This window comes from Alligator sinensis, unplaced genomic scaffold, assembly GCF_000455745.1.
Source record: "Alligator sinensis unplaced genomic scaffold, ASM45574v1 scaffold469_1, whole genome shotgun sequence".
NCBI lineage: Eukaryota > Metazoa > Chordata > Crocodylia > Alligatoridae > Alligator > Alligator sinensis.
In genome coordinates, this window is record NW_005841934.1 from 2,210,953 (window position 1) to 2,222,893 (window position 11,941).

General features: G+C 37.8%; 1 protein-coding gene across 8 annotated transcripts in view; it reads left to right on the top strand.

The window, feature by feature from the left end:
* FHIT (fragile histidine triad) overlaps window positions 1-11,941 on the top strand; it is a 763,307-nt gene that overhangs the window by 21,156 nt on the left and 730,210 nt on the right. For 4 of the 8 annotated variants that reach the window (XM_025198990.1, XM_014517979.2, XM_014517977.2 and 1 more), the window contains exon 3: window positions 11,757-11,836. The exons of 3 other annotated variants lie outside the window; for them this stretch is intronic. The gene's annotated coding sequence lies outside the window, so the exon portion shown is untranslated. Of the gene's footprint in view, window positions 1-149; window positions 7,039-11,756; window positions 11,837-11,941 lie in introns of those variants that run through there. One more of the 8 variants, XR_001357699.2, reaches the window with a different exon arrangement.

Genomic DNA, 11,941 nt, shown 5'->3' on the forward strand with positions numbered 1-11,941 from the left:
ATGAGCTTTGGCTGAAAAGATGGCTGCTCATGACTGCTGAAGGTCACAATTAACTGTTTTACTGCATCTGCTCCCACCACCTTAATCTGAAGGTATATTCTGTATAGAAAGTGATTGTTTCTGTAGCTAATTCAGATTTGTTTTGGTAGGTTTTTTTCCCCTTCTCTTCTTGAATTGCACAGAGGGAGAGCGAACAACTTCCTCCGAGGCCAGTGCCTGCTCTTTGACTCTCCTGACAGAAGTATACTTGTCATCACCTTTTCTCTGGAGCCCAGTTGCCTAATCTCTGCCAGATGCCTAGAGAGATTCTGTATTCACACCTGGACCCAGGACTCTTAGACTTCTGTACTGACTCTAAAAAATATATTAAGATAACTTTTTATTTAATGTTATGGTTTTTTTTTTCCTTAAGCAGTTATTTTTGTCATGCTCATCTTTATGATATTTAAAAATATATGTGGCTAGGTGGAGACGGAAACAGATTAACGCTGTACAAATCTGATTAAAATTATCTGGGCTGTTTCAAAGGTCAGGTGCACTCAATGAATTTGCTTTGAAATTATTTTGTTTATTCTGTATACATATGCATCTTGAGCTCTCTAAAGGTCAGGAGAGGTGCTAGTTTGTGGAATTTAAAGTAATAAAAGGTTTGCATTGTTGGTAACCCTTGTTAATTACTCTTAAACTAATAAAAAATAAATTCCCAGTGTTCACTTGCTGGTTTGTTTTTCTCTGAAATTTCTCAGGTAAAATTAAAAGTCTGAGACTTGCTCTAGATTAAAAATGCATTGATGATATACATATATAATATACATTATTATGTGTATTTACTTTTTAAATTATGTTTATAGCATCAATGAGTAACATTTTTTTCCAGCTAAAATAACTTATTTGGAAGATATACAATATTTAACTGGCTTGAGCCACATGTGGCTTAATAAGGTAGGAAAGAAACCCCTAGAATTTCCAATAGTCCTGTTCATTAACATTCAGGAGGAATAATAATCAAAACCACAAAAGGATTCATGTCTGAGTCAGTGAAGCATGGCTAATTACAGTTTTCAGCTGCACAACCAATAACAATCAGTAAGAAACTGGGCCTCTATTAAATACATATTTCTGGAGATTTGGGGAGGGGAGGAAAAAAACTGCACTTGAAACGTGTCTAAGTAGTTTTGTCATAAAAACAATGACTCTGTCACCCAAGGCCTTTTCCATTACATTGACATTGTGTTAGCATTACAGAGTGGTTGAGATCATATTTGCATTGATTTTTTTTTAAATGATGAAAACAGGTCAGAGAAATGAAGAGATTTTCAAGACAACAGTAATGGCTTCTTACTTAAATGTTAATACATTTGGTAAAGTTTACATTTACTTTGAAAATTGTATCTGTTGCTGAACCTAATCAGCAGATTTTGCTCTGTTTATAGATCAAAACCGTTTTGACATTACATCTTTTCCCTTGAGCTGACTTTGTCTATTGGGAGATGAAATCTGAATGAGGTAGGATGTGGAGTTGTATTACCTGAATGTGCAGAAAGTGAGGGCCTTACTGAAAGACAGTATTTTAACACGCATTTTATAGGAAGTTTGGACTCTTCTCCCCGTCCCCCCCCAATAATGTCAATATTAGATAATTATTCTGTGTCCTGTTTATGAGTAAGAGGATATTAATCTCCTTTAAAGAACTGCAACTCTTTCTCTGGTAAATAACACGTTTTTTAACTGGAGGGTTAGACTCACTCACAAGAGATGGATTCAGAATATGTCCACATGGCAGTGGCAGGAGTGACTGAAGCGCTCATAGAAATACCTAAGCTATCTTAAAATTACCTAGCCTGGGTATTGCAGGCAACATTTCCATGCTTCTGCAGGATTTGTGATGAGCCGTAAAACCTTGCTTAGGAGCTGGGTGCTTGACTAGTCTATCCACACTGATGTTGTGGCTATCCAATAATTATTAATCAAGCTAGCTAGTTTAAAGTTAGCAGGCGTGTCTGCTATTTTTTTTTAATCTCGGTGTTAGTGTTTGCATTGCTCATGAATATCTGCAGTGCCTGCGTCTTGCTGCTCTTCACAGTTTTTTCCATCCATCAACAGTAACCTGTAACGGACACGAATCTGGTAGGTTTCTTAATAGCACTAAAACTGTCTGGAGTCTCGCAGAACCTACCTCAATGCTGCTTGGCAAAATTAACAGCAGCGGAGGCATTGGCGCTGTCTTTCTGCAGGCTCAGGAGGATGATACTGAGTAATTTTGGGATTATGTTTGGGAAGTTGCCCTTGTATCTAAAGAAGAAGAGATGGATATTTTTTATGTGAAATCTTAAATTTTGCAGACGTTGATATTTCAGTTCCCAGTAGCCACCATGGAAAGCTTCCAGTTGACACAAAAGCAGTTGTGTTTGGCAATCTGATAAAAGGATTGAATGAAATTTAGAAATGGCGTAGAATACTGTAAAATGCTTAGAAACAAAATACAGCTTACACTATGAAAAACGTTTAAGATTCTTTGCATGCCCTACGTAGGTTAGCCTCTAACGTGTAACAAGGCTTATGCCATTCTTCATCTTTCACAGGTTTCATAAATAACTTATTGTACCATATTGTGATATCAGCATGTTTTATGTCAGCGTCACTTAATGTGACGTGTTGATGTGATGTTTTATAAGGGGGGTAGGTAAGGACAGCCGTATGTTTCCGTCAGATATACCATGATGGCATGTGTTTACGCTTAGCACTGAATATCAGAATCAGCAGTTAGAGCTTTACACCTAACCTACTAGGGGAAAACCAGAGTATTAACATACCTTGATCTTTGGGAGAAGATAAGAAACAGTCATTCTCAGGAGAGGGGCAGGGTTATGATTCCCTGGTCCAAATAATCAGGCTTAGTTAGAATTGGATGCTTTGTCCTGTCATTCAGCTCTCATTTTCAAATGACTTTGCTGGGAGACTGCACCATGTCAGCTCTTTGCATTACAGTATTTAGTATATATACAGCTACCATGATAATACTTGGAGGTTTCTAAAATTGATTAGTTAAAATTTACCTCTTTCTCCCTAAGGCCTATAACGTACAGCTGGACTTGTGTTTGATTGTCTGACTTCAGAAATTAAGGAACAGAAAAAATGGCATTCATAAAGAAAAGTTTGAAAATCCCAGAAATCTTTTCTTTTTACAATCATGTGGTCTTTGTCACTGGGGTCCAATCCTGTGTGGTGGCGAGCACCTCTTGAGACATGATGAGGACACTTTGTGCTTAACAAGGTCTCTCCAGTTAGGAGTTTAGTAGTTATTTTAAAGTCAGGCCAGTGACATCTTTATATTTCTCCTTGTCTTTTAACTTACGTGCACATGCATGTGTATGCCAGCGTGTGTGCATCCTGGCACTCGTGACTGAATTTGTACTGCTCAATATCATAACTCATTTTCCTGACACATCTTGCACTGAAGAGTTCATCAGAAGGTTACTTTATAATGTTGTAAATTCATTTTTCAGCATGGTGAATCCTTGGGGAGATTGTTCTGCTGGACAGTTTCAAATTGGTATAGCTTTATATTTTGTAAGAACAAAAAAGGAAGAAAGGAGCTTAACATACGTTATCTTTGAGACCTCAAAACTTGAAGTAGAAATGACATTGAAAGCTCAGAATATAAATCCATTACTCGAACACTATCTATTGTTATTCTTACTGTACGACAAATTCGGGTACCACTAAAAGTAGTGAGAATTTTGTGCCATTAACCACTCATATTAGGGTTTTGCGCAATTCATTTTCTGCTTTAATCAGTTATGATATTTCCACAAAGTATCCTTCCAATTATTCAGATAAGTAGAATTACTAAAGCTGCCTTCATAGAAGCTTACTTCTGAAGTAGCAGTATTTTTTTGAGTTTCAATATATGCATATTTTAATTATCTTTGCATGTGCATTAGATGTAGTAAGATGGAACTTCACTCCTTAAATTGCTTCTGCAATAAATCAACATTTTTTTTAGGCTCAGTCCTGTTTCCATTGAAATCAGTGGCAAAACTCTTAACAAGAGTAGAAGTGGACCTACTTTCTGTATTTGGTAATTAAATTAATATGAACATACCAAAGAGACAGTGACTGTTTTGTGCAGTACAGTCCTGCCCAAGCCTCCCACCAGACACCTTCACCCTTGTGAAGATGAAGGTAGTGTATAACATCCCATTTAATGACAGAGTCCAGAAAAATGTCACGGTCTTGTGGAACAGAACTCATTGAATCACTTAATAAGCACAGTATGAGAGTGTACACACAGGAACGAAATACTGCATGTTTTATGAAAAGGAAACAGCATGTCTTCTCAATATACCAGGCTCATTACAGCTTAATAGGAAAAGAAAAAGGAGAAAAAAAATCTAAGTGAAGTTGTCACCTAACAGCCCAAGAATTAGATAGGCAACACTGCTTCCACATGTTAGATTGTGTATCTTCAGTACCTGGTTATCCCTAAAGTCCACATGTCCTTTGCCACAGCAATCCTGGATCTATTAGTGGATGGCTGGTGAGCTATTATGAAAATAGTCTTTAAATAAAGGATGCTGCCTCAGTTTTATGAGCCCTAGCAAACACAAGTTATTGGGCGAGTGCTTGCATAGCAGTTGAATCTCAGTGGACTGGTATTCAGTTCTGGTGAGGTAGGAATGCCTTTTTTCCTGAAGGTTGCCTGTGAATTCTGCAAGTAGAAAGTTTGCAGATTCACCAGGTTTCCCCTTGTTTGCGTCTGAGGTATGTTACCATAAACATTAATCATGTATGTTATGTAACATAGAGGAAGTAAACAAGACTCTTCAAATAATCATTACTCATTCTGTTCCCATGCGTTACCTACTTATTCTGTTCTCTACTTTGGACAACGCACTGATGGTGGTTTATGTTGCTAAATAGAATGGAGTTTTAGTTGCGTTTCAGTTGGTCTCTTTGTTCACTGTGTATGGAGTATATTTTTGAGAGTTTTAACAAAAATACTGAAGAATTCAGACATAGAGTAAATTGATGATAATATTGAAGATAAACATATCAATCAGAAAAATATCTTTAATAGTGTAGTGTTTAAATGACTTCTTATGAGCACTTAAGATTCTCATTAGTCCAACATCAGAAGACTAATGAATATTAATGTATAAGATCAAAGAAATATTTAAAAATCAAAGGAAGTAAACAACAATTATACTTTTAAGGATTATATAATGGACAAGTTTTTAGCTACCCCAAACTTTCATAGAGTTGGTCACTTAAAATGCTGACTGTTCTCAGTGGTGGGGCTTTTTTTGTTACCGTATACAGTAGAGGCAATTGTGTAATGCAAACAAAACAGTAAAATGAATAAATGCATCAAAACCTACAATATATAGATTATGCACCTAGGATATGAATTCATGATACTATCAATGAGTCGGAGATTAATTTTAATATTTTAAATACTTACAGAGAGATTCAATAATCCTTCAATCTACTTCTAAAATGGCACATTCTTTGTGATTATCAATGACAAATGGAAGTTTTAGCTAAGTAGATTGCATTAAATACCTTCTCAGAGTAGATTTTAGCCTTTTGGGTAAGTTGGTAGCTTCATAGTTGGCAGTTAGAAATGTTTGAGTGGAAACTGAATTCTGCTTTATATGATTAAATGTAAGAATGAGAGTGACTTTGCAAATAAGAGATTCAGTAACAAAACAAATGTTTTTTTAAAAGAATAACATGCAGAGTTTGAATGGTAAAATTTAATACTGTATTATTTAAAATATATTGTTGTTATAGCTATCCATTGGAAACTGGAATTTTGCTTTCTCATTTTGTCTGTGGTGTGCTAAACTGTCCTTGTAAAAATTTTGGAAAGAGGTGGCAGTGACATCGGCAGTTACGGTTGTGATAGCACTCCCATTTTCATTTTCTTTTTCCAGCAATATATTGTTGAGGTATGGTGATCCTCAGAATATCCTCTTTTGCGGGGCAAAGTGACATGCCATGATATGCAAATGAAATATATTTTTTCAGAGTTTGGCGTGGAGAACTACGGCTGCATAATATCTTAAAATCTTCTGGTGCTAGTGCAATCAGCCTGAAGTTGTCTCTAAAGAGGCTCTTTGTACCTTCTTGATTGGTGTTACAGAAAATTTTATGGCCAAGTTTTGAAAAATATTGCCTGCTCCAGATTGAATAGTAGGGTAGGATGCTGTTAGGGAGCACAAGCAGAAAAACACCTCCTGTTCTGCACGTGTGCAGAAAACAGCTTTTGCTCTGCACATGCTGAAACACTATGTAGATGCTCTCACGAGAATGATGCTCCATGAATTGTGTGTGTCACTATTTGGCCTTTTTTCCAGCTAAGGGAAGACAGTTTATTCATGGAGTTGTGTTCACCCCACCTAGGGGGATGTCTTATTGGCTTGGCTAGAAGGCTAATTTAAATTAACGTACAGGAAGGAGGTGAAATCTGAGATACTTCTATGGGCATGGCTATATTGCGTTGGATGGTGCTAAGGTGCACAGCTGGGAAAACATGTCCTCTCTCTGCCTTCGTCCCTTGCACGTACGCATATTCGATTCCATTCTGCATAGAGCATTGGCCACGTACAACTTAATAGGCCAGGAACCTTGAGGTTCACTTATGTACACAGTTTCAGTAAATGTATAATGTTCAAGACTGTGGATTTTGAAGAAAAGCAATTTTAGATGTGAATGAATAAGGGCTTTCATGATCACATATCAGAGCAGGGTCAGAACCATCTTCATCTTAACATCCGTTGTTAGAGAAATAATTTACAAGTCATGATTGTCAGCTGCCTGTACAAAATGACTCGGAGGTGAACAAATGCAAACCAGTAATGTTATGGGGTAGAATTGTTTGCTCTTGCTGTAGTAGCATAATGGAAATACCACCTGTACGGTGAATTGATGTCATTGGAATAAAGTTGATTTTTCAAATAAAATGTATCAGTCCTTCTTGTGCATTTATTATAATGCAATCAGTAATTCCACTGTAATGTAATAAAAAAAAGTAATAGGAAGTACTCATTTCTATATGAAACACTGGACTATAAAAGAATGATTTTGTGGTCATAAAATAAAAACGAGTAATTCTGGGAATTAATTTGGATTTTTGTTGTTTTACGTACATCACGTTTCTTTCAGTTTGTATACCTGTATAATACTTTTTGCCATCATCCGTATCCATTTAGTTCCCATGGTTCAAAATGAGAAAATTGCTCTCAAGAAAAGGCTCAGAACCAATGGTACAACACATTAAATTGTTATGGGCACAATGTACCTGACGTCTCTAGGGGCCAGTGACAGCACCTGACAGTCATCTGGAGATTCCTGCTAACTTTAATGGCAACTTTAAGGCTCACAAGAGGATTCTTCTAATGTTGTTGTGATATGATCTAGATTTTGAACATAGATACAAAGCTAATAGTACGTAATGGTTTTCAGAATGCCACTGAATCAAATTCCTGAAGTACAAAGAGCAGCTGATATCCCGTTTCAGAGTGACCAGATGTTTGACCCAGTTCTACTGCAGTCGTGCCGTCACAATTGTCTCTCATTGCTGTTGGTTCTTGGAGGCTGACAAGCGGAACAAGTTGCTTTAGCTCACGTTGCTCATCTGTCACACACAACAGCTTGCACGTTCTTATTATGTGAATGAAATGCGGAAAGAGACTTTTTTTTTTCCCCCTGGGCTATCAACATAATTGAATCCCCCCCCTAAAACCCCAGTATCAGGGTGAGGGGAAATTCTAAAAGAGGGAAATTTCTATCAGCTTTCAGAGATGGAAGTGTAAGCCTCTTGTAATAAACTCGAAAGGTTAGTGAAAACACTGCAAATGGAGAAAAGCCCTCTGCTAATGAGAAAAGCTCATTAGCAGCGAATGACTGTAATTATCTTTATAGTACCTGAACAGAAAGATGACATGTTACTAACTTTGTAAGATGCATTGGCATGATGTGTCTGATGGTTCAGGGAAGGGCAGGGATGCTGCCTTTTTATATTCTTGACTGGGGGTGAACACGCTCAGCATTTGAAATGAATGAATTTTTATGGAGATTTAAATATTGTGCAACAGAGAATTCTACACTTTGTGCCATGTCCCACCATCATTCGTATGTCAAGCTCTTGAGGGTTTCAGCCATATACTGAGGATAGGGTATGGGCTTGTGCCTTTGGAGAAGAAAGGTGTATGGTTGCTGTTATATTTTATATCCCATTGCTTTGACTGCTTTTCTAACCATGGCATGATTCATTTCACACTGTGACTTTTTGACTATTGCATTGTTTAGATATTGTGTTGCTTATTTTAGTTAATGAGTTTTTTTCTTAACAGTGGAGGAAAACTTAAGATTTATCAGTGCTTAAAGTCATAACTTTGCTAGGTTTTGAGATGCCTATGAAATCACTTACTAGAATAAGACTCCCAACTACTAACTGTCACATTGTTTTATCTAATTTATGAAAGAGGCATAAGGAATGAACAATAACACTTTAGTTAGTGTTTCTGGATTAGCTGTTATAGAAGCCACAGAAAATATGTAACCCTTCACTTTGTGTTCACTTTAATTTGGTTATAAAGCTTTGATGGAAATGTCATTTAACAAAATATCTTTGTTTACACCAATAAACTGGTTAACTTTTTCTGAATTACATATAGCATTTTAAATATAGGTCTACCTCAAATTGGTCTTTCAATTTACATAATCTATTCATAGAATCATAGAAGTCGGGTGGGAAGGGACCTTGTAGATCTTCAAGTCCGACCCCCTGCCTGGGCAGGAGGAAAACTGGGCTCAAATGACCCCAGCCAGGTAGGCATTGAGCCGCTTCTTAAAGCCCCCCAGGGTAGGAGCCAGCAACACTTCCCTTGGAAGTTGGTTCCAGATCCTAGCCGCCCTGACTGTGAAGTAGTTCTTGCGGATGTCTAATCTAAACCTACTCTCCAACAACTTGTGGCCGTTATTCCTTGTTATCCCCGGGGGGCGCTGGGAGAAACAAGGTCTCCCCCAAACCCTTCTGGTCCCCCCTAGTGAGTTTATAGATGGTCACCAGGTCCTCCCTCAGCCTTCTCTTGTGAAGGCTGAACAGGTTCAGGTCCCATCGCCTCTCATTGTAGGGTCTGCCCTGCTGTCCCCGGATCATGCGGGTGGCCCTCCTCTGGACCCTCTCCATGTTATGTTTTATTCTAATATATGGAGTCATAAATTCAGTTAACAGGATTTTTGGATATAATTTTTTCTTGCAAGTGATAAGAGCAACTTTCTGTCAAAGCTTTATATGGCCAGTTGTGTCAAATTAGCGTCAGAAGATTTTAAAAGCGTTTATTTGTGACTGATGAAATATACTTGCATTTCCATCTGCAGTACTTTTCCTACTTACATTGCGAATAATGAATTTCTACCATATGCATAACAAAATGCATTGAAACTCTGTGGAGTCTTTCATTTCTCCAGTCCCTAATTTGGCATAATCCTAGTGTAGATGACTATAGATCAGACTGGATGAAAACCTTCTACCATGATGGTAATAGTAGTATTCAAAGCTAGGTGGTGCTTAAGTAATTTGTCGCTCCTCAGGAAAAAACAGTGCCTTTGGGTGGATGAGCTTATGTTTCCTCAAGGAGATGCCATTGAAAGTCAAATGATCTGATTTAACAATGACCACAAACTAAAAGGCAGGCAGTGGGACACTGCCCCATCCCCCCAAGAACTGCATGGTTGAATAAAGGAAAAACATTTCATGTTAGGTACTGGATGATGAGAGCTCCAGGCTAAAAGTTGAGACATAACATATGGGAGAAGAGATAGTGACCATTAAGTGTACTGGTTACATACTGGACAGTGCTGTCCCAAATCCTGTAATAAATTCAGAGCCGGTCTTTGATTCTATGGGAAAAGAATGACCTGATCCTTCACAAGTGAATCATCACAGTAGGAGCATCAGATGTGCAGAGTATTTATACATTAGGAAGATGCAAGATGGATGTGCGTGGAATCTCACAGCCGTGGTGGAATGGTAGAGGTCGTTTCTACTACTGGGGATCTCAGAAGATGAGAGCAAATGACAGAAGCTGACCACCATACAGTTGGAGAGTTCTTTGCATGGCTTGAAAAGATGCTTATTAAAATGTCAAGCAAAGATATTACCCTTTATAATTGGGAACTGAATGCAACATTGCTCTCGTTAGTTGTGGTGGGAAGCAATGGACCTGGCCTGGGTTTGCACAATGAGAGATGGAGGCTTTTAGTTGAATTCTTCTATCCTAATAACAGATATATTACAAGTACTACATTCACTCATCCTCCTATGTGTTTATACAAATACTGGTCGTGATAATCTGAAAATCCAGCTTGGATGTTAGCCATATTCAGACATGAATAATGCCTGTTTTCTTTATTGCAGTGTACAGCCATTTTACTCCTGAGTAAGAAAGTTCACATGAAATTTAGTCAGCCTCTTTTTCCCTTGAATAGTCTATTGGCATTAAGTATTTGAATCATATATGACTATTAAATTAATCTATAATTGCAAATCGGTGGACAACTTGGCAGTACCCGAGGGGGAAAAATCCTGTCTGAATTGCATCTTGATCCTTTCGAAAGATTGTTTAGAATTTTAGGTCAAAACTAACCTATTTGGTAGGTGTTTTCATTATCTTATTTTCTCAAAATCAGTTTATATGTTTAAAAGTATACATTTGATTTTAGCTGAAAAGCGCAAACACAAAACAGCCATAGGATTTACCTTCGATTCATAAGGAACAAATTTGTCAGGTGTGGTCTATTATGGAATTGAATAGGCATGTTACTATGATGTCATTTGCACCATGTATATTTTGCAATCAGATGGAAAAGTATATCAGAATTAAATAAAATAGTATTGTGAAACACCAGCACAAATGCAGAGGCAATATTACCTAAAAACTTATATAGAACATCAGAAGGGACTCAAGTAAGAGATATTCACACTTTTCATTTTGTAGGAGCTGCAGTCAGTGTTAAAGTTACACACTACAGCCTGACTAGCTGTCTTCAAAAAATGCACTCCAGTTAAATCCATATTGCTTTGGTGCATATTGAGTAAATATTGTACCAGATATACCATACTGAGGGATTTACTAAATGGAGTTAAGTAGTTAAAATAATTTGAGTAGTTAAAATGCTAGGTGTCATTAAGTTTGTACAGAAATACTACATTTCTGTTGACAGCTAGTTGCAACCCACAGCCCTGGTGATCAAAAGTCCAGTCTTCTGTGTATCAGAGTGGTGGAAACTGGCCAGAATTATTATTATATTCCACATGAAAATTTGGTCAAAGGGATGAGTCGGTCTGTTTTCTGTTTCCCACTCCCTTGATAACTCTAGGGCAGAAATGAGAAGTTTAAGCGTGGAGAAGGGAAGAGCCCAGCTTCCCCACAAGGAGCACGCTCTGGGTTGTGTGGTGACTGATATTAAAGAGAAAAGCAGTTGCAGTGTACTCACAGTACACTCACAAGTAGGAAACTAAGCCTGGAAGGGACCTCAAGACATCATCTAGCCTGGCCTTCTACAAGGCAGGCTCATCCCCCAGCTAAGCTGTCTCAGCCAAGTGTCTGTCCAACCTGCTCTTGAAAGTTTGCAGAGATGGAGATTCCACAACTTCTCTAGTAGCTTGTTCCAATGCTTGGCCATCCTCATAGTGAGAAACTTCCTCCTAATCTACAACCTTTTTTTTTTTTTTGCTGCTGCAGCTTGAGGCCATTGCTCCTTGTCCTGTCCACTACATCACTGAAGAAGACCCATCTCCAGCTTCTCTATAATCACCCTTCAGGTATTTGAAGACTGTTATCAAATCCCACCCCCAGTCTTTTTTTTTCCCAGACTCTCAACTTTTCCTCATAAGTCATGCATTTTTGTTGCTCTACACTGGACTCTT